The following is a 13,256-nucleotide window of genomic DNA, read 5'->3' on the forward strand; positions in this document are numbered from 1 at the left end:
CAGAATTCTGCACTGAAATCCATTTCTCAAAAGAGCAAACAGATTTTTTTATATTCAATTTTGAAATCTGACATGGGGCTAGATAAATTGTCAATTTCCCAGCTGCCCCCAGTCATGTGACTTGTGCCTGCACTTTAGGAGAGAAATGCTTTCTGGCAGGCTGCTGTTTTTCCTTTTCAATGTAACTGAATGTGTCTCAGTGGGACCTGGGTTTAGTGTTGTTCTTAGATCTACCAGGCAGCTGTTATCTTGTGTTAGGGAGCCGTTATCTGGTTACCTTCCCATTGTTCTTTTGTTTGGCTTCTGGGGGAAAAAAAGGGAGGTGGTGATATCACTCCAACTTGCAGTAAAGAGTGACTGAAGTTTATCAGAGCACAAATCACATGACTTGGGACAGCTGGGAAATTGACAATATGTCTAGCCCCATGTCGGATTTCAAAATTGAATATAAAAAAATCTGTTTGCTCTTTTGAGAAACGGATTTCAGTGCAGAATTCTGCTGGAGCAGCACTATTAACTGATTCATTTTGAAAAAAAATTTTTTTACCATGACAGTATCCCTTTAAGTCTACTAAAAATCAAACCAAATAGGCTGGTTTTGTCTCTAATTATATGAATCCAGTACAAGCTACTGATTTATTATTACTGAGAAAATTGTTTTTTTCCAATATGAATCATTTGGATAACATGGAATCTATGGGTGAAGGCCTTCCTGTCATTCGGAACTTCCTGGATAGTGGGTTTACGTATAAGGGATCCATACCTGTATACAGTTTGTGGCTTGATAAATGTAAGACAAAACAAAACTTTTTGCAGTTTTATTATTTGTGAGTGAGTTTGTGTGTCAGAGTGTGTGCGAGAGTGTGTGAGTGAGTGTGCGAGAGTGTGTGAGTAAACGGAGTGAATGGATTCACAAATTTGAGATCTATGGGGTAATACGGCAGGGTAAGAATGAAAGAAATCTTAGGACTGCACGGATATAGAGTATTTCAATGATTAAGTGTGCCTATGATTTAGGGGGTTACTTGAAAAATTTGATGTTTTTTTACTATAGAAAGTGGGACGAAACACGCCTATGGTTGTCTAATGTTTCAATAATTCTGTGCCGATTTTAATGGATTACCGTATATACTCGAGTATAAGCCGAGTTTTTCAGCCCCCAAAATATGCTGAAAAACTCTACCTCGGCTTATACTCGGGTCAAGCGCAAAAACGGTCGCCGGCGTCCAAGAATAGTCGCCGGCGTCCAAGAATAGTCGCCGGCGTCCAAGAATAGTCGCCGGCGTCCAAGAATAGTCGCCGGCGTCCAAGAATAGTCGCCGGCGTCCAAGAATAGTCGCCGGCGTCCAAGAATAGTCTCCAAGAATATTTGCCGGCGTCCAAGAATGGTCGCCGGCATCCAAAAACGAGACGCCGGCACCTCCAATGGTAGCAGAAACCCTCAATTTTTTGATTGAAACTTAACAGAAGCTACTGCATTTCTCACCCTCGGCTTATACTCGAGTCAATAAGCTTTCCCAGTATTTGGAGGTAAAATTAGGTACCTCGGCTTATATTCGGGACGGCTAATACTCGAGTATATACGGTAATAAATTTGGAACTTTTACTATAATATTTACTTCTTTATCCTGTGGCGCTCCGTGTTTCTATATGCAGCCGAGGTCCGTTGAACCATTAGAAGATTTAAATTGCCTTCCTGACATTCGTGTTATAATTTTTATTCGAATTGAATTCAAAATTTCAGGTCGTTCCTATTTGTTTGAGTTTTTCCATAACCTCCCATTTGAGTTGAGATTATATTCAAATTTATTAGAGTTAAAAAAAAATTCACATAACTTTGACCTTTGATAAATCCTGGATTCGGTGCATCCCTAATAAATAACTAATTTATTAGTAATATAGGGAGGTTATTAGTGTGGTTATAATGGAGGTATCTCCCGGATGGCTAATTAAAGCACTTTGATCACAAACAGACCAGGAATAACATCATGGAGCGTCTCTATTTCCAGCTGTATTGAGGAGCTACACCAGATCTCATTCACTTATGGTGGCTACAAAGGTTTTCTGAACCACATTAACTGGATATTTATGTGTCAAACAAGTTCAGACGGTATTTTAATTGCTTGAAGATAAAACATTATTTTAAGAAGAGCCTTCTTCTGCTCGGGCACATGGATACCCTGACCTTCACGGATCAGCCGGATATTGGCCACATCAAGGTGGACATATTGGGGAAAGAGCCATCAAACGAGCAGATCTTTCAGTGTATGGCCAGAGAGGAGCTACTAAATAAAGACAAGGTGTGGCCCCTTTCATATCTCAGGTCACTATTTAACCTGCTAACAGGGGAGCGGCCCACAGCATGCCTGCAGCACAGAGGCTTCTTTACACAAGCATCCCGGAGCGATTGCTCAACCCTATGTAACCGGATATGAACTTACCTACAGCATCGCCAAACGACTTTCTCATAGAGAATAATGAAATGATCCTTCCTATGCCAACTGGAAGAAATCCAACCCACCAACTCCACACACACACTTCAATAACTTCAGACTTCTTTAACCTCTATAAGAGGGGGTGTCATTTTATATTACATGGACAAGGATTGTATTGCAGTAATGGCAGCCCCTCAATATTAGTCAGACTAACAGGGTGCTCATTACTGCAGCTTTGGCCGGTCCCATGTTCTTCTGCTTGTAATAAATACAATTGCTCAGTTAGGGGAAGATTTGTGCCCTGGGTACCCCTGGAACTATAGCAGGGTGACACCCCAATGTTTTTATAAATCTGTAACCTTGTTATGAGCTAAGGGGGCCCAGTCTGAAAGTCAGTTAGGGGGAGATTTGGGGTGAGTGTATTTGCACCCTGGGTACCCCTGGAACTATAGCAGGGTGACACCCCAATGTTTCTATATATATGTAACCTTGTTATGAGCTAAGGGGGCCCAGTCTGAAAGTCAGTTATGGGGAGATTTGGGGTGAGTGTATTTGCACCCTGGGTACCCCTGGAACTATAGCAGGGTGACACCCCAATGTTTCTATATATCTGTAACCTTGTTATGAGCTAAGGGGGCCCAGTCTGAAGGTCAGTTAGGGGGAGATTTGGGGTGAGTGTTTATTTGTACCCTGGGTACCCCTGGAACTATAGCAGGGTGACACCCCAATGTTTCTATATATCTGTAACCTTGTTATGAGCTAAGGGGGCCCAGTCTGAAGGTCAGTTAGGGGGAGAGTTGGGGGGAGTGTTTATTTGTGTCCTGGGTACCCCTGGAACTATAGCAGGGTGACTGTTACCCCAATGTTTCTATATATCTGTAACCTTGTTATGAGCTAAGGGGGCCAGTCTGAAGGTCAGTTAGGGGGAGATTTGGGGTGAGTGCTTATTTGTACCCTGGGTACCCCTGGAACTATAGCAGGGTGACACCCCAATGTTTCTATATATCTGTAACCTTGTTATGAGCTAAGGGGGCCCAGCCTGAAGGTCAGTAAGGGGGAGATTTGGGGTGAGTGCTTATTTGTACCCTGGGTACCCCTGGAACTATAGCAGGGTGACACCCCAATGTTTCTATATATCTGTAACCTTGTTATGAGCTAAGGGGGCCCAGTCTGAAGGCCAGTTAGGGGGAGATTTGGGGTGAGTGCTTATTTGTACCCTGGGTACCACTGGAACTATAGCAGGGTGACTGTTACCCCAATGTTTCTATATATATATGTAACCTTGTTATGAGCTAAGGGGGCCCAGTCTGAAGGTCAGTTAGGGGGAGATTTGGGGTGAGTGTTTATTTGTGCCCTGGGTACCCCTGGAACTATAGCAGGGTGACACCCCAATGTTTCTATATATCTGTACCCTTGTTATGAGCTAAGGGGGCCCAGTCTGAAGGTCAGTTAGGGGGAGATTTGGGGTGAGTGCTTATTTGTGCCCTGGGTACCCCTGGAACTATAGCAGAGTGACTGTTACCCCAATGGACCAAAACCAGCACCTATACGGTTTATTTAATATTTACATGATTTTCTAGTAGACAAGGTATGAAGATCTAAATTATGGAAAGATCTGTTATGCTGAAAACCCCAGGTCCCGAGCATTCTGTATAACAGGTTCCATATCTGCATTATGATATAGGGGAAACACTTTCATTCACTTCATTACAATGTCTCATGCATTTGTAATCACTGTACAGTGTTACATTTAATCAATTTCCTCACATTTTCAATAGAATGAATGGATATATATATATATCTCATTTAAATATCACAATACTATCATAACTTTAAGGGACAGAGTTATCAAGGGTCGAATTCAAAATTTGAATTTTAAAATTTTTTTATGGTCAAAACCGTCAAATCCGACTAGGGAGTTATAGAAATTCGATTCGAGTTTTTTAAAAAAAAGAAAAAATTCTAATTCAATTTTTGAAATTTATCATACACTGGCCCTTTAAGAACTCAAATTAGACTATTCGCATTCCCAAATTGCTGTTTAAGTCAATGGGAGAGGTCCAGGGATCAATTTGGAGTTGTTTGCAGCCTTCCTGCCAATCGAGTTTTTTCGGAAAAAAAACGAATCCAACGTGTGCAGGCTCCATTTAAGGTAAATTTGCCTGGTCATGTACTTTCAGAAAGAGCCAGCACTTTAGGAGAGAAATGCTTTCTGGCAGCCTGTTGTTTCTCCTACTCAATGTAACTGAATGTGTTTCAGTGGGACCTGGATTTTACTATTGAGTGTTGTTCTTAGATCTACCAGGCAGCTGTTATCTTGTGTTAGGGAGCTGCTATCTGGTTACATTTCCATTGCAGTACAGCAGTAAAGAGTGACTGAAGTTTATCAGAGCACAAGTCACATGACTGGGGGCAGCTGGGAAACAGACAATATGTCTAGCCCCACGTCAGATTTCAAAATTAAATATAAAAAATCCATTTGCTCTTTTGAAAGACCGGTTTCAGTGCAGAATTCTGCTGGAGCAGCACGATTAACTGATGGGTTTTGAAAAAAAAAACATTTTCCCATGACACATTTGTAAACAATCTCACAACCAACATGCCAATTCTGGAGAAAGCCATAAAGCTCACGGGCAAAGGTTAGCAAAGCCCCAGCACCAGATACATACACCCACCAGGGGATTAGCTAATAGCCAGACTGATATTTTTAATTCTTTGTTGTCATGGTGCCAACTAACTAAATGCACATTAGGAGCTCACAATATTTTCCTCTACACAAGTGGGGAAAGCTTTCACGTAAGCACATTCACTTCCTGTAATGCGTCGCACTGGGGGTGAAAATCCTAACTGTAAATATGGCTTCAGCTTTCATCAGCTCATTGAAAATATAGGGCCCCACTAAAGAAAAATCAAACTACTATTCAATCTACTGAATATAGGGGAATAACTATACTGCCATTGTTTTCTCTCGGTACAGACTATGAGCAAACTTAGGGGACTGTTCCTGCTGAATTGTGCTTAGTACGGCTCAGTTATACAGGGAACTCTGAGTATCACTTATGTATTATAAGGGATAATATACCCCCTACTGTAAATGATAAGGATATTAGAAGTCACTGAGGGGTTGTTCTGTGACCATATAAAGACACAAGGCTGCAGGCTGAGTTATACAGGGAACTCTGAGTATCACTCATGTATTATAAGGGATAATGTACCCCCTACTGTAAATGATAAGGATATTAGAAGTCACTGAGGGGTTGTTCTGTGACCATATAAAGGCACAAGGCTGCAGGCTGAGTTATACAGGCAACTGAGTATCACTCATGTATTATAAGGGATAATGTACCCCCTACTGTAAATGATAAGGATATTAGAAGTCACTGAGGGGTTGTTCTGTGACCATATAAAGACACAAGGCTGCAGGCTGAGTTATACAGGGAACTCTGAGTATCACTCATGTATTATAAGGGATAATGTACCCCCTACTGTAAATGATAAGGATATTAGAAGTCACTGAGGGGTTGTTCTGTGACCATATAAAGGCACAAGGCTACAGGCTGAGTTATACAGGGAACTCTAAGTATCACTCATGTATTATAAGGGATAATGTACCCCCTACTGTAAATGATAAGGATATTAGAAGTCACTGAGGGGTTGTTCTGTGACCATATAAAGACACAAGGCTGCAGGCTGAGTTATACAGGGAACTCTGAGTATCACTCATGTATTATAAGGGATAATGTACCCCCTACTGTAAATGATAAGGATATTAGAAGTCACTGAGGGGTTGTTCTGTGACCATATAAAGGCACAAGGCTGCAGGCTGAGTTATACAGGGAACTCTGAGTATCACTCATGTATTATAAGGGATAATGTACCCCCTACTGTAAATGATAAGGATATTAGAAGTCACGGAGGGGTTCTGAGTCTTCAGGTCTGGAAACTGTATCAGAATGTGCTCTCTTGGTGGTGGAACAGGAACACATTGTTATGCCAGCAAACAGAGAGATTAGAGAGAAATACAAAGACAGCAGTTTTGCTACAATAACATGTTACATTGAACAAGTCTAGATATGCAGCGGTGCAGCTGGAAAGGAAACAAAGACTTAGAGGTAACGTAGAAGCAGTTTCTGCCAAGAAAGACACTTGTTCTAACCAAGAGAGACAGGAGGAGGCATAAGAAAGACATGTAGGGGTTAATGTAGACTGTTCATGTGCAGAAACAATAAAAGTTAACACATTCAGCACCCTACAGTTTATGCAAAACATGTCTCCTCTCCAAGGGAATGAAAAGCTTTTCTGGAATAGCAGTATAATCGTAATCTGCAGGGCAACCGCCTCCTCTCTTAGCAAAGGGCTAAGAGGTTTGTTAGAGGAGTGGAAGAAGGTTAAGAAAAGCTACAAACATTCCATATATGCCGACATGCCAGAAAAGAATAATATGGCGAAGCCCATTGCCAAACAAACACATCATTCCCAGTCTGGTTATCCAATTGGTGCCGATATGATGAAACGGGGATTGGTTAATTGTCGGCCATTGCAGTTTTCTCCCCAAGGCAATTGCTTCCCAACACCGATCATGGAAACTTGATCAAAAACTGGAGTCATTGGTGAAGAGTCAACTGAATGTTGTCCGGTATATGACTGTACGGTGTATTACCAGAATCCTGCATTTTGCCAAGATTTCCCAAGGCTTACGGCACAAGGGCATTTTCAAGCAAGACCTACACTGTCCCGTATTTCCCCTTCAATTGGTGCTTTATGGTGATTTTCCTCCAGGAGAAATGTGCAGTTGGAGAGTATGGATTGCCAAGAGTACAGCCACTGTCAGAAGAACGACACTTGGTCATTCTCCAATGGACAGTGGAACAGAGTAACGACACTTGGTCATTCTCCAATGGACAGTAGAACAGAGTAACGACACTTGGTCATTCTCCAATGGACAGTAGAACAGAGTAACGACACTTGGTCATTCTCCAATGGACAGTAGCACAGAGTAACGACACTTGGTCATTCTCCAATGGACAGTGGCACAGAGTAACGACACTTGGTCATTCTCCAAGGGACAGTGGAACAGAGTAACGACCCTTGGTCATTCTCCAAGGGACAGTGGAACAGAGTAACGACACTTGGTCATTCTCCAATGGACAGTAGAACAGAGTAACGACACTTGGTCATTCTCCAATGGACAGTGGCACAGAGTAACGACACTTGGTCATTCTCCAATGGACAGTGGCACAGAGTAACGACACTTGGTCATTCTCCAATGGACAGTGGCACAGAGTAACGACACTTGGTCATTCTCCAATGGACAGTGGAACAGAGTAACGACACTTGGTCATTCTCCAAGGGACAGTGGCACAGAGTAACGACACTTGGTCATTCTCCAATGGACAGTGGCACAGAGTAACGACACTTGGTCATTCTCCAATGGACAGTGGCACAGAGTAACGACACTTGGTCATTCTCCAATGGACAGTGGCACAGAGTAACGACACTTGGTCATTCTCCAAGGGACAGTGGCACAGAGTAACGACACTTGGTCATTCTCCATTGGACAGCGGAACAGAGTAACGACACTTGGTCATTCTCCAATGGACAGTGGAACAGAGTAACGACACTTGGTCATTCTCCAAGGGACAGTGGAACAGAGTAACGACACTTGGTCATTCTCCAATGGACAGTGGCACAGAGTAACGACACTTGGTCATTCTCCAAGGGACAGTGGCACAGAGTAACGACCCTTGGTCATTCTCCAAGGGACAGTGGAACAGAGTAACGACACTTGGTCATTCTCCAATGGACAGTAGAACAGAGTAACGACACTTGGTCATTCTCCAATGGACAGGGGCACAGAGTAACGACACTTGGTCATTCTCCAATGGACAGTGGCACAGAGTAACGACACTTGGTCATTCTCCAATGGACAGTAGAACAGAGTAACGACACTTGGTCATTCTCCAATGGACAGGGGCACAGAGTAACGACACTTGGTCATTCTCCAATGGACAGTGGCACAGAGTAACGACACTTGGTCATTCTCCAATGGACAGTGGCACAGAGTAACGAAACTTGGTCATTCTCCAATGGACAGTGGCACAGAGTAACGACACTTGGTCATTCTCCAATGGACAGTGGCACAGAGTAACGACACTTGGTCATTCTCCAATGGACAGTGAAACAGAGTAACGACACTTGATCATTCTCCAATGGACAGTGGATGAGAGCAACGACACAAGGCCACGTCCCAATTAACAGTGGCATAGTGTAAGGGCACAAGATCATTCCGCAAGACCAAGACATGGCAAGACAGGGGGCAAGAAGATTAATATTGTTCTACGGCAAACTGAAGCTGTATCCTTAGCATCAAGCACACCGTAAGGCTCCCTTTGTTTATTTGCAAGGATGTTAATTGTGTTAATAAATCATGCCACGCTCACATTAATCAGCCTGTTCTAGGACGGCTCCCGAGCTGGGCTGCCTGGATGTCACCTGAGGGAGATCAGCATGATAATCGGAGTTTTTATAGGGCCACGCAAAGCATTTAGGGAGAAATGATGCCAAGTTGTGAGAGTTACAGGCACAATCTATCCTTTTCTTCTACTTATGTAGTCGGGGTTTTCTAAGGTCAGTGGCACAGGCTAACTCTAAGCATTAGAGATATACGGGGGGGGGGAGTGAAAAAGACGTGGGAAAGGTATTTATAATAGGAGGATGGAACTGGTCTCAGTGGTTCATTCACACACACACAGCAGCACCTACAATCACATAAACCAACATTAGGGACAGTGTTTATAATGCATAAAGGGGGTTTATTGAAAAACTTTACAAGAAGCTGGAGAACTATTTTCACCATGGTAAGGCACACAGCATCTTTCCTAACTGTCCTGATTTTAACGGGACAGTCCCAATTTTGAGAGCTCAACCCGCAGTCCCGGATTTGTTACTGAAATGTCCAGAGTTTCTCTTTGATATCCTGCACTGAACAGCCAGAAAAAGATACGTCTCTGACTTAATTGGCTTTTGGCAGAGAGCCCAGAATATGTGGCAGCTGCATTTGGATACATTTTTAAGAATTTAAAATAAGCAAAGAAACAATTGTAAATTTAAGATGAGCAGGTCTCTTGGGGAAGTTTACTTGACGTTTAAAGGGAAATGCACCTTTTTATTTTAACCCTTAGGAGACTGTGTAAATTTGGATTATTTGGATAAAATGGAGTCCATGGGACATGGCCTTTCTGTAATTCGGCACTTTCTGGATGACAGATTTCCTCAATGTAGAAACCAGGAGTCCATAGTGTTTAAATAATACAAGAATAGTACCTATTATCCAGAATGCTTGGGACCTGGGGTTTTCCCAGACAAGGGATCTTTCTGTAATTTAGATCTCCATACATTAAGTCTTCTCAAAATTATTCTAAAAAGTAAATAAACCCAACAGGATTATTTTGCTTCAAGGAAGGATTAATTATATCTTAAAGTTGCCAAGATGCATCAGTATCATACTAAAGATCTTTCGTGCAATTTTAATTCAATCTATGGGAGACTGACTTCCCATAGTTCTGAGCTTTCTGGATAATGGGTTTTCAGATAATGGATCCTGTAGCTGTAAATTCTTTTATTTACAAGCTCACCGTTATCATGTGACCATCCATTGCCTGTGTTAAGGCAAATAGAGGGTATACTTTATTGCTATAGGAGGTCAATTCAGACAGCCCAAAGACTATTTACCGATATCTGAATTCCTATCCAAATAAAAAAATAAAAAAAAAAAGTCAGCAAAATTCCAGAATGTGATGTAATGAATTGTATAAGCTCTTAACTGCCCAACTGTATTAGTTGCACCCTTGGAGCACTCATAAAAATATCATGTACATTGTATTTTAAGTAATTTCATATATTTTCAGTTTTATACTACAGGCACGGCTTTCTTTGAAGACCCAGAGCACTTTTTTTAAGCCAAAAACCTGGTCTCAGTAGTCTAAAAATGGTCCAACGTTACAGTTTGTCCTTAATACCAAGCTAAAGCGCATGAAACTCAGCCTAAAGGTCCCCATAGACGCGACGATTCTTCTTGCCGAATGACCGATTTTAGGGAAGTCCGACCAATCCTTCGAAATTATCGTGCGGTTAGTGGTATTCGAACGATCGTACATCTTACGATTTTTCGGCCGACATCTGTCGGGAAATTGATCGGCCAGGTCAAAAAATCTTTGTCGGTCCCAGTGCAATCTTTCTATGTTTGCAGGGCCAAGCAGGCAGCTCCCTTTGTTTTCCTGCCAAATTGGTCTTTTTAGTTGATGGTAAATTCGTACGATCGTTCTGAGAAGATCGTGGTCTCACGATCAGGATCTGATCTTTAAAAAATCTCAACATCTATGGCCAGCTTAAGACCTCAGAAACAAAACTGTGGGACTCTACACATTTGGTTCCTCCTTAGGAACCAAACGTGGGACCTCACAGAGACTCCATTGTTCAGGAGGAGGCTCAAATTAACAGATGAACAAAAGGTTCAACTGAACCACAGGAACCAGTGAAGAAGATGAAGGCGTCAGGTACCAAAGTCTAAACATCCACCAGTCCATCATCATCATCATCATGTGCACCTCCACAAGTTTGGTTTCCACTTTAGGAACAATTTCCAAACATCTGAAATCTTGGGACCTCACAGACACTCCATTGTTCAGAAGGAGACTCAAATTAAGAGATGAACAAAAGGTTCAACTGAACCACAGGACAACAACAAAGGAACCAGTGAAGATGAAGGCATTAGATACCAAAGTCTAAACATCCACCAGCCCATCATCATCATCATCATCATCATGTGCACCTCCACAAGTTTGGTTCCTCCTTAGGAACAATTTCCAAACATTGTTTAGAAGGAGGCTCAAATTAAGAGATGAACAAAAGGTTCAACTGAACCATAGGACAACAACAAAGGAACCAGTGAAGATGAAGGCATTAGGTACCAAAGTCTAAACATCCACCAGCCCATCATCATCATCATCATCATGTGCACCTCCACAAGTTTGGTTCCTCCTTATGAACAATTTCCAAACATTGTTTAGAAGGAGGTTCAACTGAACCATAGGACAACAAAGGAACCAGTGAAGATGAAGGCATTAGGTACCAAAGTCTAAACATCCACCAGTCCATCATCATCATCATCATCATCATGTGCACCTCCACAAGTTTGGTTTCCACTTTAGGAACAATTTCCAAACATCTGAAATCTTGGGACCTCACAGACACTCCATTGTTCAGAAGGAGGCTCAAATTAAGAGATGAACAAAAGGTTCAACTGAACCATAGGACAACAACAAAGGAACCAATGAAGATGAAGGCATTAGGTACCAAAGTCTAAACATCCACCAGTCCATAATCATCATGGCCTGAAAGGCTACAGTACAAGACATTATCGCCAACTTTTAGCCCAATAAAAAGAAAGCCTGAGTGAATCCAGCATATGATTACCAGGACAAAGCGCTAACCTTTTGGAAGAGAGTCAGAGGAACCGAAAAAAGGACTGTTTGGCCACAATTATCATTGCTATGTATTGAAGAAGAGGGAAGTCAAGTCAAAGAACACCATCCTAACTGATGCATGCAAGGGTTGCTTTTTTGTTGAAAAAAATATTGGTGCACTTGAGAAATTAAATGGCATCATGAGGAAAAACAACAAAGTGAAAGTACGAAAGTGGCCATCACAAAAGCCAGACTGAATCGAACTGAAAATTTGTTCACTGAACTGAAAATGCTCATCAGACCAAGGAGGCCCACAAACGTAATGGGTTTACCCCAGTTGTGACAGGAGGAAAGGCAGGAATTCCAGCAACATATTGTGAGAAGGCATAAGTAAACTTTAGGGATCAGTCATATACAGTAGGTAATTTTAATTTCCTGCACTGAAATATCTAATGTTGGATAAACCATGGAATCTAGTTGTTTTGTCAAGTGAAAGCCTCAACAGCTCTTCACTTTCTCCTGTTGCAATCATTGGCAATGTCAATTCAAACAAATGGAACAGAAAGTTGGTCCCGCCTTGTATGGCCCTCTATATGTTATATACTATACAGAATCAGCCTGTATACAGCCACCTTAAATCTGTATTTCAACCTGGACATGAGCAAGAACTGCCATATCACCAGCCAGTGACACTTTTGAGTATAACCAGAGAAGCTTAAGACAGGCCTGGAAGCCCAATATGTGGAGCTTTCACTTTTACTTTGCATCAAGAGCGTTGTATGTGTGTTGATGCGGTCCTCAGTCCGACAGCTGGAATTATTATTGGATTGTTGGCCAAACAATTGGATCAGCATAATATTGTCCACCTCAAGGCTTAGCTCATAGCCTTGATATTCAGATGTAGGGCATGTTGGTGTGAAGAGATGCATGCCAACAATCTGCTTTCATGCAGCTGCTTGTATCATGTATGTGCATAGGGATCCTTAATCCCTCTTTTCCTAGCACTGCCATCTGTTTAATGACAAAGGGGCTGAATTTAGGAGGATCACTACTGCGTGTCTGTACCAGCCCTAAATCTCTTCCCTCATGTTTCCTCAAATTATAGGATATGATAAATTTAAGTACATAGCTGAGGGATAGCAGGTATAGTAGGGAGAGATGGTGCCTATAGTAACAGTGGATAATAGTCTCTGGGAAGGGAGTGTGACTGTGGGATAGCAGGTATAGTAGGGAGAGATGGTGTCTATAGTAACAGTGGATAATAGTCTCTGGGAAGGGAGTGTGACTGTGGGATAGCAGGTATAGTAGGGAGAGATGGTGCCTATAGTAACAGTGGATAATAGTCTCTGGGAAGGGA

At 42.1% G+C, this 13,256-nt stretch overlaps 1 protein-coding gene across 13 annotated transcripts in view; it reads right to left on the minus strand.

Annotated features, from left to right (window-relative positions):
• Positions 1-13,256, minus strand: part of LOC108703545 (misshapen-like kinase 1) — a 77,109-nt gene that overhangs the window by 48,375 nt on the left and 15,478 nt on the right. The window lies entirely within an intron of this gene.

Source organism: Xenopus laevis, chromosome 3S (assembly GCF_017654675.1).
Source record: "Xenopus laevis strain J_2021 chromosome 3S, Xenopus_laevis_v10.1, whole genome shotgun sequence".
Classification (NCBI taxonomy): domain Eukaryota; kingdom Metazoa; phylum Chordata; class Amphibia; order Anura; family Pipidae; genus Xenopus; species Xenopus laevis.